Source organism: Anopheles funestus, chromosome 3RL (genome assembly GCF_943734845.2).
Source record: "Anopheles funestus chromosome 3RL, idAnoFuneDA-416_04, whole genome shotgun sequence".
NCBI lineage: Eukaryota > Metazoa > Arthropoda > Insecta > Diptera > Culicidae > Anopheles > Anopheles funestus.
Window position 1 is genome coordinate 23,144,401 of NC_064599.1, and position 16,846 is coordinate 23,161,246.

A 16,846-nucleotide genomic window follows, 5' to 3' on the forward strand; every position below is an offset into this window, starting at 1 on the left:
CTTGCGTGAAAATAAAACTTGCATAAATACTTTCTTTAACATTTTGACGTTCAGGCTGCTTAAGGGTCGGTTAAAAGTACGGCGAACTTTGAAGCTGTTTATCTACTGCAAAAGTCGTATTAGAGAAGCGATCTTTAGCGTGCTCAAAATAGCTGCTTAAGATAATTTGGCTATTTGGGCTCTTTCAGCATTGGTTAGAGTACTCTTCGTTTCGACAATTCTTAAAGCTTTCCGTAATCGATAAAAGTACTTGAGGAAGGATGACTTCCCTTGCGCTCAAACCCATAGTACCTCTATTGGACCGAGGGACAATTAGGTTTAGAGTCTAGTTATTCCAAGATCCGCCCAAAGCCCAAACTTGCAAATACAGTGGCCCATGCTTCCACTCTGAACGACGAGGACGTGACAGAGTAGGAGTTGGGTAGGAGAGCCTATGTGACCTTTAAGAAGCCCCATTGCAGAGGCATCATTGGTTTACAGTTCTCCTATGTGGCAGACGCCTACTAAAGGATCGAGAAGGCTGCAGAAAACCTCGGGTTGAAGATTAACCAGCAAAAAACCAAATTTATGGTGGCACCATCAACATCCCTGCCAACAAATCCTGAAATACGTAGGGGTGATGCACAGATAGGCGAAAAAAAATTTGAAGTCGTCCAAAATTTCTCCTATCTTGGGTCAAAGGTCAGTATCGACACCAACACTGAGGTTGAGATAAGTGCTATGATGCAGGCTGCTTACCAGCCTATCTATAGTCTGAGGAAACTTTTCCACTCATAACAACTGTCGCGACGATCGAAGATGGGTTTTTATAAAGATGCGCTTCTGAGCCACGGAATTTGGCCAAAGCGAATAAAGGAACATAGTCGCTCAAGAGGAAGATGGTTACAAGGATTTTTGTCCTCGTAGGTTTGGAAGAATAATGCAGAAGCCGCTACAATGACGAGCGCTATGAGTTGTACGATGAACTGAATATCGTACAGCAAATTAGCCTCGCTTAACTCCGGTGGGTTAGTCATGTCATGCGAATGCCATCGAACGACCCAGGTGGCAAGCATGATAGGTCCAAACGGAGATGGAGTTATGACGCTGATACCCCCGCCAGAAAGAGCTGGCTAATGGATTTACAGACGACGGCGCTCGACAGTAAGCAGTTTAGAGGACTCCTGTAGAAGGCTAAGATCGACGAAGCGGTTGTACCGCCTGATAGGTAAGTAAGTAAGTGAGTAAGTAAGAATTTAGTTAAAAATGACGGCTCCTTAAGACAAGTTAATGTGGGTTTTCATTTAACATATCATACAACATTTAGTATTGATAGTTTTCCAACCTTAATGAAATATGAATTCAGAAATAAACGCTCAACGTTCCCACAAATCATTGCACCTACTAAAAGACACCAAAAAAACTAAACAGCATTTAATACAGCAGCTTTTGTTCTGGTCATACTATAGCATTCTAACCAAACTCTGCGGTTTATTTGACCCATTACACGAATGAAACCAACCTACAAACGTCCATCAACCTTCCGTATTCATTCGGTTTTGCCTGTGCGGGTTCAGATTCACCAAACCAGCCAGCTAACGGTGTGTTGTGCCAAAACCACCAAAGCCTCCCATTGTCATTTATCTGCTGTTCCAGCAGCTAGGGAGAAAAATAAAATCCCCGAATGGTTCAAATTTAGAATGAGAACTTCCTTTGGCAAAAGCCAAACCATTCAAGAGGAATGCGCATAAAGCGCAAATATGCCAGCTGTGGCTCGCGAAATGCAGGAAAGCCAACCATTTTAACAGGCACAACTTCCCGTGGGATTTTCCAGGGGGCGCTTATCGGAGCGGTAACTATTGCCGAAGGTTTCTGCTGCTTCCTAATGAAGCTGTAAGCACACTGTGCTTACATTTACTGTAATGGCTCAATGGGTTTAGTGTAGCGGCTAAGAAGGTTGTTGATGTTGGCAGGTTTAAGCCTGTTTTAAGCAGCTTTATTGCTAAAACAAATGAGACCTTGCGAGTGTAAATGGGAGTACTCATTTGTAAGTTAACGAATTGTTATAAAAAAATAAACGAAACGTAATTGTTTTTCATTCCAGAATACCAATTTAAACTGCAAACAAAAAGTAATTGCAAAAAGTAAACAAAAAGTAATATAAGTAATTGCAAATATAAAGTAGCAACAAAACAAAATCAAAAAGCAGCTTTTCAATGTTGCAACTCATGTGTAGTATTTCAAAAACGAAAAAAAAACGTAAGGCCATTTAGAAAGATTTAGAACGCATCCACCTTGTACCGCAACGGGGAACGCCGCAACTAAATATCAAAATTCCAGCTTAAGGCGCCACACAGAAACATAATCAAAAACCATCGCGTACAGACCACATCGGTTCATTGGAGTTTGTAACGGTTGGGCTGGGATGTACTTTAATGGCGTTGTTACCAACAGATTCGCTAGTAATTCTCGCCCGGCACACAACCCAACGGCACCACTTGACAGTTCTCGGAAAGCTAACGCGCAGCCTTGAACAAATGAAACAAACGGCGTAATGAACAAATCGAGCTAGCAGATACACGTTGCCCTGCGATAGACATTCGATGCTTTGGAACGGTATATCCTGACAGCTCCAGCTGGCCTTAACCATGTGCATGCTAAGCCTGAATGCATCGGACCTTACACGTACCTACTGGGGCCCGGAAGGACTGTCGACACATCCGTTCCAGGACGATTGAGTTTCAGCCGCACCAAGTAGCAACTCGTGGAACTCGATGGAAGGGAAAGGATTATCCAAGGGAAAACGGCCTGTCATGGAACCGTGTTACAGCGTTCTGTCTGCTGGGATGGGTGAAATTTCCTGTGAAACATGCACTCCGCAACGGAAGTGAACATTGAAGGAAGCAGACGAACGACTCATGCAGCACCAAACGCCTCACGTTGCATATCCTTATATGCATTGCAATTGAATCCGGAATGAATTGATTGCTGGCAATGCGATTGTGTTGCAGCAACCGGTGCATTATCATAACGGATATTAATCCGATTGCAATTAGAACACATGTATTTCTGACCATTACTTGCTAGATCGAGTTGAGATTGAGATCGAAATTAAAAAGAGTTTTGTTTTGAAACCACAACCCGTCAAAACAACTACACTTTTTAAACAATTTAATAAACTATATCAAATTACGATAAATTTGTTAGGAGTACTAATATGATTGTGGAGATTTCAATGGGATTATTTGCTGCTTTCCATTAGTTTTCCACTAATTTTTCCCATAATTATAATTGGAAAAGTGCTGTACCAAAAGACTCTTATCCAATTACAATTCAATTACAGCGTTTCTAAGTTTGTTTTTATCGGTACCAAAACATGTGACCAATCTTTGTGATGCTGTTGAACAACTTTATTCGCTCCATCTTTCCCATAAAGCTAGGTTTTCGTTTTTGCGTAGTAGCTCATAATAGACCACATCTTACTGGTCCCACCAAATAGAGTGCATGGATTCTTCTGGCTATAAATATTCGATTTGTCTATCGATGATTAAGCATGGTCGTGGAATTTACACGCTTGAAGTTATCACTGACTATTGATTTTAAGTTTATCGAAGTACCTAAATGAACGTTTTCCTTCCTTCCTTTAAATATCCTTCAGTTATTTCTGGGCATGATTGACTAGGCTAGGTTAATACGAACAGTTGCATTATCTTTCGAGTGATACTTCACGACAAATACGGCAATATCCGAAAGAAAGTTGATGAGGAATATAGTTATTAGATCTATATTCCCCATCATCGAAGGTACCAAGTATTTTTCTTTTTAATAGAAAACGTATGCCACTTACTTACTTTTATATCGTTGTTGTAGGATGAAACAAAAGTCTCTTTAGTTATCAAAACATCAATGTTCGACAGAAATCTTCCACCAACACCTTTAATCGCTTTTTATTGCAGATTGTCTGCTACTCAGATAGGGATAGGGCTTACACATTCATACAACAATGTTCATCTTGTAGAGATACTTCTTCACTTCTATAGTGGTTATTTCACCTTCCTGGTAGAGCGATAAGGTCACTTTGCGCCTTCGATCTTCATTCAAAACTTCTGCCGCACTTCAAGGTTCCGTGTTAGTTTAGGACTAGGTTAGAATTAGGCCTCTCTTTGACATTTTACCTTTTCTTTCAGAAGAGGGAAGCTATGTTAAATTACGGATTATCTATATCCGATATATACGATGTACCTTACCATGTAAGATGTCTTCGCTCCGTCTTCGACATTATTTTTTCCTACAAATCATTTAAATTGCCTAGCGTTTCTAAAGGGCCTGTTTTACAATAACATGACCAAATTGTGTCTGTGTTTAGTAAGACAGTATTATCGATTGTATGAGTAAGTAGAACGAGTAGAGTATTCCACATGATCGTCTGCTAAAAACCTTTCACACTTGCTTCTATCCTCTAGCCGCCATTCTAGAGTGTGAGTATATCCATTGAAGAGGATAGAATCCTTCATCTTTTGCGACCAATCCTTTCGACCAATAGTAAGGAATCTCGTCTCGAATGTCAAAGCATAGTATTTTCTAGCAGCATATACTAGTATTTTGAAAATGTAAACCATTTTTTTATACATTTTTATTTCAAAAGTAATTATTCGAGGTACTTAAAAATGAAGTAAAATTCCTGTGTAATTTTCAAGAAATTACTGTGATACGATCGTCAAACAAAACAGCAGATCAAAAGTATCGAGCAAATCCATTTGCATGGCAAAACCTGTGTAAGTCCTTTTTTGTGACTAAAATGGTTTTGGTGCGAAGGCTGGAGCATGGTGGAAGTAATAAGCGAGATGGGTAAGCCAAACTGTAACGTAAATAATAGAGATATAGTAATAGTAATAGTTTAATCATCTCTAGGAAAGAAAAATCGCTGGAATCCATGAGAATTGATTTAAATTGCCAGCAATATTTTAATGCCAACCTCAAGGGTCTTGGACAATTCTACTCACATACCAATCTCCTCTAAACTGTTGCTATTTGCTACTGGAAAATAGCACAAATTTACTTACTAACTACACTTTGTAATTAGTGCAAAAATACAATCAACTCACAATTGCAACTACAATTTGCTAAGAACATTTTCGCAATGCACGAGAAGCTGTTTTACTTTTGCTTCAGGTTTACAACAAACACACACACACACACACGACCACAACAAGCGCACCCCTTTGCCACGGATTACCGAAACAAAATGGTACGTGGATTTCAGCCATAATTTAATTCTACTCGCTCCCACTCTCGGGCACTCCCTTTGGACAACGGTACCGACCGTAAACAAAACGCTAAATCAAACACAGCAAATGGAAAGCCCGGACTGGATGGGTGGGTTAGGTTTGTTAGTGAAATCCCTAGCGCAGGAGAAGCTTTACCCAGATGCAAGCTTACAAGGACATGGTCGTGCACGAAACAGCAGAAAACCCAACCAAATAAGCAGAGCAACAAAAAGGACAACCCAGTAAACAGTGAGCGCACACAACGCGGCTGCTCACGTCCTGAAGTATGTGTCCGGTGGATGGTGGACGAACGTTTAACACCCCGTTACGTGGATAACCCTTCCGCCCAACTTTCCCCTACATCCGGTACACGTACTGTACTTTTTTTTATGTACACCCTCAGGAGGTTGGCAGCGCACACAATGAATCATTGCTCACTTGATGGTCTGATCTCTTGGGTTTGGAGAATGTTCGACGCCCCTGCCAACGTACACTTTCGAATGGACAAGGATGCTTACCAGGCAACGCTCTCAAGACATGAAAAGAGCATAAAAGTAACAGGAGGACCAAAGATAAGGACACCACGGACACGCGACTACCACAAGCACAGACACACAAACAGCACTCAGGTGCTGTGGAAAGGGGATACCCATTAGCGGACACTAATCTTCTTGTGTTTGAGTAGTACGTGTGGAGGAGTTTATCTTTATCGTGCCGGTTCGTTGCACTTACGCGAATGCAACTCGCTCGTTTGGGAGCGCTCATGAATTACTGCTTGGAATATCACGCGGTGGACAACTCTGAACTACCTTCAAGTTATCTCAGCCAAAAAAAAGGGACTTTAAAGGTAGAAAAGATAACAATATCCAAACAATGTTTCACTGTGGCCTTGTTCGGCCACTAGACGTGAAGTTGTTTCTATTGAAAACGGAATTTATGAGTAAATTGGATTTACCCTCGATGCTGCAAACCCATGCAGTCCCTGCAGAGAATGCCAGCACGTTCCACTGGCTGATAGAAATGGGGCTTGTAACGACCTTCAAGTTTTGCGGTTCCTTTTCGCCTAAGGTTAGCCAACTATCCTGGGCTGTGTAACGTTGTGTTCTTCATCTCTGTTCTACCACCGTATTGCATGACCTCAGAGATGGAAAATCGGAAAATTGCATCGTGTGAGAGCCCTGCTGTCGGGTGTTTTGTGCTGCATTTCTTGATGCAATTTCGTCCCGGGGTGTCATTGACCTACATTTTGTTTGCCCTACATTTGTTTGCCGAATGTAACCAATTTGTATGGAATGTGTGTTTCCATTTCTTCGTGTTACTTTGCTCCCAGTGGTGTGAAATTTTTTTTCTCGCATTTTTTTAATAATTAGCTCAAAATAAAATAAAAAAGCATAACAATATGTTCACGCCACACGCTTAAAATACAGCATGAAAAACAAAATACAAACCTTTCCACTAGTTTCGGGCCACTGCGTTATGTCCAGTGTTGTTAATTAGTGCTAATCAATCCGCTCTTTCTCTCTCGTCATATAAACGAACAGTCGTATTAAAGGCTGCACTGCTTACATATATCCTTTTCCATAGAAAACACGCGTATTACACACACACACGCACACACACATGTACACATTCTCAACAACAACACCACAAGCACTAGCGGACGAAACGGACGCTCGCCTGCGCTCTTGGGAGTACTACTTCTTCACTTGGGTTTGGGTGCCAACCAGCTCTCACGTGGTACGTGCCAACTAAATGCCACACACTCTTGCTTTCACTAAAAATGCGCTCTTGCTGCCAATCACGTGCTGTCAGGAGGCGATTTTTCCATCGAAACGGCTACCAGAACGGTGACGGCACGCGTGACCAAAGCCTGCTGATGCTGCTGCTCCACATAGCAACGTTAGCCGTGGCATACTGCGATGCACATGTTTGTTTCTTCACACATCACTCGAGTAAGCTTTATTTAATTGTTGTTATTTATTTTAAGCTAACTTTTTACTTTTTATTTTAAGCTTTATTTACATTATTCTATATTTAAAAAAAAACACAAAAATGACACTTTTTACCCATATCGAAATATCTAACACAGCTAACAGACAACACACACCCCACCCGGGAAACAGTTGAAAACTGGAGCATCGTTTTTCGCGCGCCCAACAATCTTCTGTGCGATCGGGGCTGATTTTTTTTTTGGCGTCTTCTTCTTTTTTGCTTATTACCGTTTCGGAAAATGTTGCCTTTAGCGCGCTCATTCGAGCGTAATTATGTAATACACGAGCACACACACACACACCGTGTACCAGCATCATCTCATGACAGAAAGGAGAAAAAAATCCCTCCATCGAAAGCGCGTGAAACTACAAAACCATCCACTCATCTGCTCCACCCCAAAAATGGAGCACTCAGCACGCAGTGGAATCGGGATATTCGGGTTCGGGTGTCCAGTTTTGTACTCCCTACAGAAGTACGCTCTCCGCGAGCATCCGGAAGATCTCCGGATGGTGTTTTAGTCTCGCCAGAATTTTGACGCTCACTGAACGAAATGTCAGATCGTCTGATGTCTCCGGCTGAAGAGGAAGAAGTGAGGAGGAGGTGGGAGGGACGGGGTAGTGGAGGAAGAGGAATAGAAGGGGATGCCTGTGTCTAATGACCCAAACCCATACCCCGCTGGTCTAGTTCGTCGAAAAGCGAATTCGAATGGGTACGCGAGTTGGTTTGGCACTGAAAGGAAAAGTCCTTCCCCGAGGGTGCTTTGATGTGTGCTCTGCCACGTTCTCTTATTGCCGTGTCTCGGCAATTGGAGTGAGCTTTGGAGATTTCCATCCCAAAAGTAAAAAGGGGGAATTCATGGCATATTGGAATGGTGGAGAAGGAAGTTAGTAAAAAGCAGACGCACCGAATGTGTCTAGAATAGATTATATGTGTGCGTTTTTTTGTGTTGTTTGCTACGTCCCTAAACGTCTTAGTATGATGAAGACATTTATTTCTTTTACCAAGAAATTGGTTGTCTTTCTTATACGAACACAGGGGAACACTATTAGTGTAGTGTAGAACTTCCTTTACAAATATATTTCCTATCACTTCTATAAGTTTTGTAGACAGTGATGGAAAAGCTTCACTCACATGCATACATCACTACACAAGCTACTAAACTTCCGTACCATTCCACAAAAATTTACCGACAAACTTCACTCCGGAATCTTAGTATCAACGGCTCAACCACTTCACCTTAGGTTTTTCTATTTTTCACTCGTTTTTTCTTTTAAATTTACTTTTACTTTTGGCACGAAACATCGAACGGGGTATGAGAAAAGGGGGTTTGGCACAAAACCGAACACAAGAAACCGTAACGCAAAAAAGAAAAACAATCGCACAGCTAATCCCGGAAATGGAGACGCCCTTAGGAAGACATCTAGTTGCGACAGTTGCTCACCGACTACTGGTCGGTTCGGTTTGCTCCGACAGCTGGTTCCGCTCTTATATGTACTAAAATGGGTTTTCCGAACCCGAACAGGATGCTCGTAAGGCTCGTGTCCTGCATTCTTTGCAGCTTTTTGCACTCACTCCGAACGTGACCAGAACTCATTCGAAACTTGGAGTTGATGTTTTGGAGCTTTTTTTGTTTTCCTTCCGAAAAGGGGTAGAAGAGTGCATCGTCAATGAGTGAGAGTAGCTAGAAGGAAGAAATTGCGCCAAAACAGTAATGCGAAGAATCATCGACCAAGGTTTACTATGTTGAAGGTAGGATGAAAAGCTTGGGCGCGTCTTTAAAAGCTCTCCATCACAAAGCTCAATATTTTGAAGGATATTTTCTATTGTTTTACATGTGTTTTTATGTTTTATCTATATATATAAAACTCTCGTGTCGCGGTGTTAGTGTGCAAACTCCTCATAAACGGCTCAACTGGCCAATATTATGAGTTCTTTTCTGTTTTTCCTACGAGAGTTATCAAGTAGGCGTAGCCATTTTTTCAACACGAATAATGTTGAAAACTTCTCAAAACAAAAAAGTTTTAACGAATAAATCAATCAAAGTAGGTACACATGACGATTTATTTCCGCAATTTTATTAATTAAAGCGTAAAATCAGTGATAAATAAGTAAAAAGCAAGTGTGTGAATAATTAAAAAATGCTATTTAGTCATTTGCGCCTCGGTGGTACATGTGGAATCGGCGCCTTACACGGAAGTACCAGGTATTAAATCCCAATCGTCAAGGAAAGCCAGAAATACCTCCTGAAGTGCCAAAAAAGGAGAAGAAGTGCCACAACAGAAGCAGAAGAAATTGCTTTGATTGGGAATATTTTGCGGATTGAGAATGGCAAAAATTTAATAATTTTTAATTAATCAACGACATCTAATCGAAACTCTAATAATACTACACGAATCAAGATTGAACTGAAAAATGTATGCTTTAATTACAAAAGGCATGTTTAAGGGCAAAGCTGGGTTTGCTGAGTAGGCAAGCTTTTTTTATAATTTTTTATACATTTTTTTGTCTAAAGCATTATTTGAGTGAAAAGAAACTTATTGCAACAAATTCGCATTCAAATATATCACATTTAAAAATTTTGCTACATTGCTCAAAAATGAGGAAAATTTTACATTTTCTCAAACAGGGTAAGGAACTTGGTTCCTCGAATAACTTCCGGCACGGACACCTGAGAGCATGGCTGTCCAAGAAAAAAATGTAGCCATTGGTGCCGTCTATCGACCACAGGTTAAAGATTGGCGATCCATTGGATACCGACCGAGTTATAGGCAAAACGTCGTGCAAAAATGAGGAAAATTTTACATTTTCTCAAACAGGGTAAGGAACTTGGTTCCTCGAATAACTTCCGGCACGGACACCTGAGAGCATGGCTGTCCAAGAAGAAAATGTAGCCATAGATGCCATCTATCGACCACAGATTAAAGATTGGCGATCCGTTGGATACCGACCGAGTTATAGGCAAAATTTGGTGCAAAAATGAGGAAAATTTTACATTTTCTCAAACAGGGTAAGGAACTTGGTTCCTCGAATAACTTCCGGCACGGACACCTGAGAGCATGGCTGTCCAAGAAGAAAATGTAGCCATAGATGCCATCTATCGACCACAGATTAAAGATTGGCGATCCGTTGGATACCGACCGAGTTATAGGCAAAACTTGGTGCAAAAATGAGCCTTAGTAAATTTTCATTTTTTGGAATTTTTGGATTTTTTTAATTATTTTTGACTTTTTTTTTATTTAAAGCATTACTTGTTTGAAAAGAAACACATTGCAACCAATTGGCATTAAAATAAATCAGTTTAATTTTTTTTGCAAAATTTCCCAGAAAAAACGTAAGGAGTAAGCCTTATGAAATTTTCGAGTTGAAAATTTTTTCAAAATTTTTTTCTGATTTTTTATTATTTTTTTAATTTAAAGCATTATTTGAGTGAAAAGAAACTTATTGCAACAAATTCGCATTCAAAAATATCACATTTAAAAAATTTGCTACATTGCTAAAAAATGAGGAAAATTTTACATTTTCTCAAACAGGGTAAGGAACTTGGTTCCTCGAATAACTTCCGGCATGGACACCTGAGAGCATGGCTGTCCAAGAAGAAAATGTAGCCATTGGTGCTGTCTATCGACCACAGGTTAAAGATTGGCGATCCGTTGGATACCGACCGAGTTATAGGCAAAACTTCGTGCAAAAATGAGGAAAATTTTACAATTTCTCAAACAGGGTAAGGAACTTGGTTCCTCGAATAACTTCCGGCACAGACACCTGAGAGCATGGCCGTCCAAGAAGAAAATGTAGCCATTGGTGCCGTCTATCGACCACAGGTTAAAGATTGGCGATCCGTTGAATACCGACCGAGTTATAGGCAAAACTTCGTGCAAAAATGAGGAAAATTTTACATTTTCTCAAACAGGGTAAGGAACTTGGTTCCTCGAATAACTTCCGGCTCGGACACCTGAGAGCATGGCCGTCCAAGAAGAAAATGTAGCCATAGGTGCCATCTATCTAAAATTTTACATTTTCTCAAACAGGGTAAGGAACTTGGTTCCTCGAATAACTTCCGGCACGGACACCTGAGAGCATGGCCGTCCAAGAAGAAAATGTAGCCATAGATGCCATCTATCGACCACAGATGAAAGATTGGCGATCCGTTGGATACCGACCGAGTTATAGGCAAAACTTGGTGCAAAAATGAGCCTTAGTAAATTTTCATTTTTTTGGAATTTTTGGATTTTTTTAATTATTTTTGACTTTTTTTTTATTTAAAGCATTACTTGGGTGAAAAGAAACACATTGCAACCAATTCGCATTAAAATAAATCAGTTTAATTTTTTTTGCAAAATTTCCCAGAAAAAACGTAAGGGGTAAGCCTTATGAAATTTTCGAGTTGAAAATTTTTTCAAAATTTTTTTCTGATTTTTTATTATTTTTTTAATTTAAAGCATTATTTGAGTGAAAAGAAACTTATTGCAACAAATTCGCATTCAAAAATATCACATTTAAAAAATTTGCTACATTGCTAAAAAATGAGGAAAATTTTACATTTTCTCAAACAGGGTAAGGAACTTGGTTCCTCGAATAACTTCCGGCATGGACACCTGAGAGCATGGCTGTCCAAGAAGAAAATGTAGCCATTGGTGCTGTCTATCGACCACAGGTTAAAGATTGGCGATCCGTTGGATACCGACCGAGTTATAGGCAAAACTTCGTGCAAAAATGAGGAAAATTTTACAATTTCTCAAACAGGGTAAGGAACTTGGTTCCTCGAATAACTTCCGGCACGGACACCTGAGAGCATGGCCGTCCAAAAAGAAAATGTAGCCATTGGTGCCGTCTATCGACCACAGGTTAAAGATTGGCGATCCGTTGAATACCGACCGAGTTATAGGCAAAACTTCGTGCAAAAATGAGGAAAATTTTACATTTTCTCAAACAGGGTAAGGAACTTGGTTCCTCGAATAACTTCCGGCACGGACACCTGAGAGCATGGCCGTCCAAGAAGAAAATGTAGCCATAGGTGCCATCTATCTAAAATTTTACATTTTCTCAAACAGGGTAAGGAACTTGGTTCCTCGAATAACTTCCGGCATGGACACCTGAGAGCATGGCTGTCCAAGAAGAAAATGTAGCCATTGGTGCCGTCTATCGACCACAGGTTAAAGATTGGCGATCCGTTGAATACCGACCGAGTTATAGGCAAAACTTCGTGCAAAAATGAGGAAAATTTTACATTTTCTCAAACAGGGTAAGGAACTTGGTTCCTCGAATAACTTCCGGCTCGGACACCTGAGAGCATGGCCGTCCAAGAAGAAAATGTAGCCATAGGTGCCATCTATCTAAAATTTTACATTTTCTCAAACAGGGTAAGGAACTTGGTTCCTCGAATAACTTCCGGCACGGACACCTGAGAGCATGGCCGTCCAAGAAGAAAATGTAGCCATAGATGCCATCTATCGACCACAGATGAAAGATTGGCGATCCGTTGGATACCGACCGAGTTATAGGCAAAACTTGGTGCAAAAATGAGCCTTAGTAAATTTTCATTTTTTTGGAATTTTTGGATTTTTTTAATTATTTTTGACTTTTTTTTTATTTAAAGCATTACTTGGGTGAAAAGAAACACATTGCAACCAATTGGCATTAAAATAAATCAGTTTAATTTTTTTTTGCAAAATTTCCCAAAAAAAACGTAAGGGGTAAGCCTTATGAAATTTTCGAGTTGAAAATTTTTTCAAAATTTTTTTCTGATTTTTTATTATTTTTTTAATTTAAAGCATTATTTGAGTGAAAAGAAACTTATTGCAACAAATTCGCATTCAAAAATATCACATTTAAAAAATTTGCTACATTGCTCAAAAATGAGGAAAATTTTACATTTTCTCAAACAGGGTAAGGAACTTGGTTCCTCGAATAACTTCCGGCATGGACACCTGAGAGCATGGCCGTCCAAGAAGAAAATGTAGCCATTGGTGCTGTCTATCGACCACAGGTTAAAGATTGGCGATCCGTTGGATACCGACCGAGTTATAGGCAAAACTTGGTGCAAAAATGAGGAAAATTTTACATTTTCTCAAACAGGGTAAGGAACTTGGTTCCTCGAATAACTTCCGGCACGGACACCTGAGAGCATGGCTGTCCAAGAAGAAAATGTAGCCATAGATGCCATCTATCAACCACAGATTAAAGATTGGCGATCCGTTGGATACCGACCGAGTTATAGGCAAAACTTGGTGCAAAAATGAGCCTTAGTAAATTTTCATTTTTTGGAATTTTTGGATTTTTTTAATTATTTTTGACTTTTTTTTTATTTAAAGCATTACTTGGGTGAAAAGAAACACATTGCAACCAATTGGCATTAAAATAAATCAGTTTAATTTTTTTTGCAAAATTTCCCAAAAAAACGTAAGGGGTAAGCCTTATGAAATTTTCGAGTTGAAACTTTTTTCAAAATTTTTTTCTGATTTTTTATTATTTTTTTAATTTAAAGCATTATTTGAGTGAAAAGAAACTTATTGCAACAAATTCGCATTCAAAAATATCACATTTAAAAAATTTGCTACATTGCTCAAAAATGAGGAGAATTTTACATTTTCTCAAACAGGGTAAGAAACTTGGTTCCTCGAATAACTTCCGGCATGGACACCTGAGAGCATGGCCGTCCAAGAAGAAAATGTAGCCATTGGTGCCGTCTATCGACCACAGGTTAAAGATTGGCGATCCGTTGGATACCGACCGAGTTATAGGCAAAACTTGGTGCAAAAATGAGGAAAATTTTACATTTTCTCAAACAGGGTAAGGAACTTGGTTCCTCGAATAACTTCCGGCACGGACACCTGAGAGCATGGCTGTCCAAGAAGAAAATGTAGCCATAGATGCCATCTATCGACCACAGATTAAAGATTGGCGATCCGTTGGATACCGACCGAGTTATAGGCAAAACTTGGTGCAAAAATGAGCCTTAGTAAATTTTCATTTTTTGGAATTTTTGGATTTTTTTAATTATTTTTGACTTTTTTTTTATTTAAAGCATTACTTGAGTGAAAAGAAACACATTGCAACCAATTGGCATTAAAATAAATCAGTTTAATTTTTTTTGCAAAATTTCCCAAAAAAAAACGTAAGGGGTAAGCCTTATGAAATTTTCGAGTTGAAAATTTTTTAAAATTTTTGTTCTGATTTTATATTATTTTTTTAATTTAAAGCATTATTTGAGTGAAAAGAAACTTATTGCAACAAATTTGCATTCAAAATTATCACATTTAAAAATTTTGCTACATTGCTCAAAAATGAGGAAAATTTTACATTTTCTCAAACAGGGTAAGGAACTTGGTTCCTCGAATAACTTCCGGCATGGACACCTGAGAGCATGGCTGTCCAAGAAGAAAATGTAGCCATTGGTGCTGTCTATCGACCACAGGTTGAAGATTGGCGATCCGTTGGATACCGACCGAGTTATAGGCAAAACTTGGTGCAAAAATGAGGAAAATTTTACATTTTCTCAAACAGGGTAAGGAACTTGGTTCCTCGAATAACTTCCGGCACGGACACCTGAGAGCATGGCTGTCCAAGAAGAAAATGTAGCCATAGATGCCATCTATCGACCACAGATGAAAGATTGGCGATCCGTTGGATACCGACCGAGTTATAGGCAAAACTTGGTGCAAAACTGAGGAAAATTTTACATTTTCTCAAACAGGGTAAGGAACTTGGTTCCTCGAATAACTTCCGGCACGGACACCTGAGAGCATGGCCGTCCAAGAAGAAAATGTAGCCATAGATGCCATCTATCGACCACAGATTAAAGATTGGCGATCCGTTGGATACCGACCGAGTTATAGGCAAAACTTGGTGCAAAAATGAGCCTTAGTAAATTTTCATTTTTTGGAATTTTTGGATTTTTTTAATTATTTTTGATTTTTTTTTATTTAAAGCATTACTTGAGTGAAAAGAAACACATTGCAACCAATTGGCATTAAAATAAATCAGTTTAATTTTTTTTGCAAAATTTCCCAAAAAAACGTAAGGGGTAAGCCTTATGAAATTTTCGAGTTGAAAATTTTTTCAAAATTTTTTTCTGATTTTTTATTATTTTTTAATTTAAAGCATTATTTGAGTGAAAAGAAACTTATTGCAACAAATTCGCATTCAAAAATATCACATTTAAAAATTTTGCTACATTGCTCAAAAATGAGGAAAATTTTACATTTTCTCAAACAGGGTAAGGAACTTGGTTCCTCGAATAACTTCCGGCATGGACACCTGAGAGCATGGCTGTCCAAGAAGAAAATGTAGCCATTGGTGCCGTCTATCGACCACAGGTTAAAGATTGGCGATCCGTTGGATACCGACCGAGTTATAGGCAAAACTTGGTGCAAAAATGAGCCTTAGTAAATTTTCATTTTTTGGAATTTTTGGATTTTTTTAATTATTTTTGACTTTTTTTTTATTTAAAGCATTACTTGAGTGAAAAGAAACACATTGCAACCAATTGGCATTAAAATAAATCAGTTTAATTTTTTTTGCAAAATTTCCCAAAAAAACGTAAGGGGTAAGTTTTATGAAATTTTCGAGTTGAAAATTTTTTCAAATTTTTTTTCTGATTTTTTATTATTTTTTAATTTAAAGCATTATTTGAGTGAAAAGAAACTTATTGCAACAAATTCGCATTCAAAAATATCACATTTAAAAATTTTGCTACATTGCTCAAAAATGAGGAAAATTTTACATTTTCTCAAACAGGGTAAGGAACTTGGTTCCTCGAATAACTTCCGGCATGGACACCTGAGAGCATGGCCGTCCAAGAAGAAAATGTAGCCATAGATGCCATCTATCGACCACAGATTAAAGATTGGCGATCCGTTGGATACCGACCGAGTTATAGGCAAAACTTGGTGCAAAAATGAGCCTTAGTAAATTTTCATTTTTTGGAATTTTTGGATTTTTTTAATTATTTTTGACTTTTTTTTTATTTAAAGCATTACTTGAGTGAAAAGAAACACATTGCAACCAATTGGCATTAAAATAAATCAGTTTAATTTTTTTGCAAAATTTCCCAGAAAAACGTAAGGGGTAAGCCTTATGAAATTTTCGAGTTGAAAATTTTTTCAAAATTTTTTTCTGATTTTTTATTATTTTTTAATTTAAAGCATTATTTGAGTGAAAAGAAACTTATTGCAACAAATTCGCATTCAAAAATATCACATTTAAAAATTTTGCTACATTGCTCAAAAAAGAGGAAAATTTTACATTTTCTCAAACAGGGTAAGGAACTTGGTTCCTCGAATAACTTCCGGCATGGACACCTGAGAGCATGGCTGTCCAAGAAGAAAATGTAGCCATAGATGCCATCTATCGACCACAGATTAAAGATTGGCGATCCGTTGGATACCGACCGAGTTATAGGCAAAACTTGGTGCAAAAATGAGCCTTAGTAAATTTTCATTTTTTGGAATTTTTGGATTTTTTTAATTATATTTGATTTTTTTTTATTTAAAGCATTACTTGAGTGAAAAGAAACACATTGCAACCAATTGGCATTAAAATAAATCAGTTTAATTTTTTTTGCAAAATTTCCCAAAAAAACGTAAGGGGTAAGCCTTATGAAATTTCGA

The 16,846-nt window shown here is 38.6% G+C and overlaps 2 protein-coding genes and 1 long non-coding RNA gene across 7 annotated transcripts in view; 2 read left to right on the forward strand and 1 right to left on the reverse strand.

Annotated features, from left to right (window-relative positions):
- Positions 1-8,683, reverse strand: part of LOC125771924 (uncharacterized) — a 182,459-nt gene extending 173,776 nt beyond the window's left edge. For 2 of the 5 annotated variants that reach the window (XM_049443089.1, XM_049443086.1), the window contains exons 1-2: positions 8,408-8,676; positions 6,695-7,274 (exon numbers count right to left, since the gene is read on the reverse strand). The gene's annotated coding sequence lies outside the window, so the exon portion shown is untranslated. Of the gene's footprint in view, positions 1-6,694; positions 7,275-8,407 lie in introns of all 5 variants that reach the window. The other 3 variants (XM_049443090.1, XM_049443088.1, XM_049443087.1) reach the window with 3 other exon arrangements.
- Positions 1-16,846, forward strand: part of LOC125771931 (phospholipid-transporting ATPase ABCA3-like) — a 256,720-nt gene that overhangs the window by 94,596 nt on the left and 145,278 nt on the right. The gene's annotated exons all lie outside the window — the stretch shown is intronic.
- The window catches only part of LOC125772031 (uncharacterized), a 38,240-nt gene continuing 30,512 nt past the window's right edge, over positions 9,119-16,846 (forward strand). The window contains exon 1 of the long non-coding RNA XR_007419437.1: positions 9,119-9,284. This is a non-coding gene — a long non-coding RNA (uncharacterized LOC125772031). The remainder of the gene's footprint in view (positions 9,285-16,846) is intronic.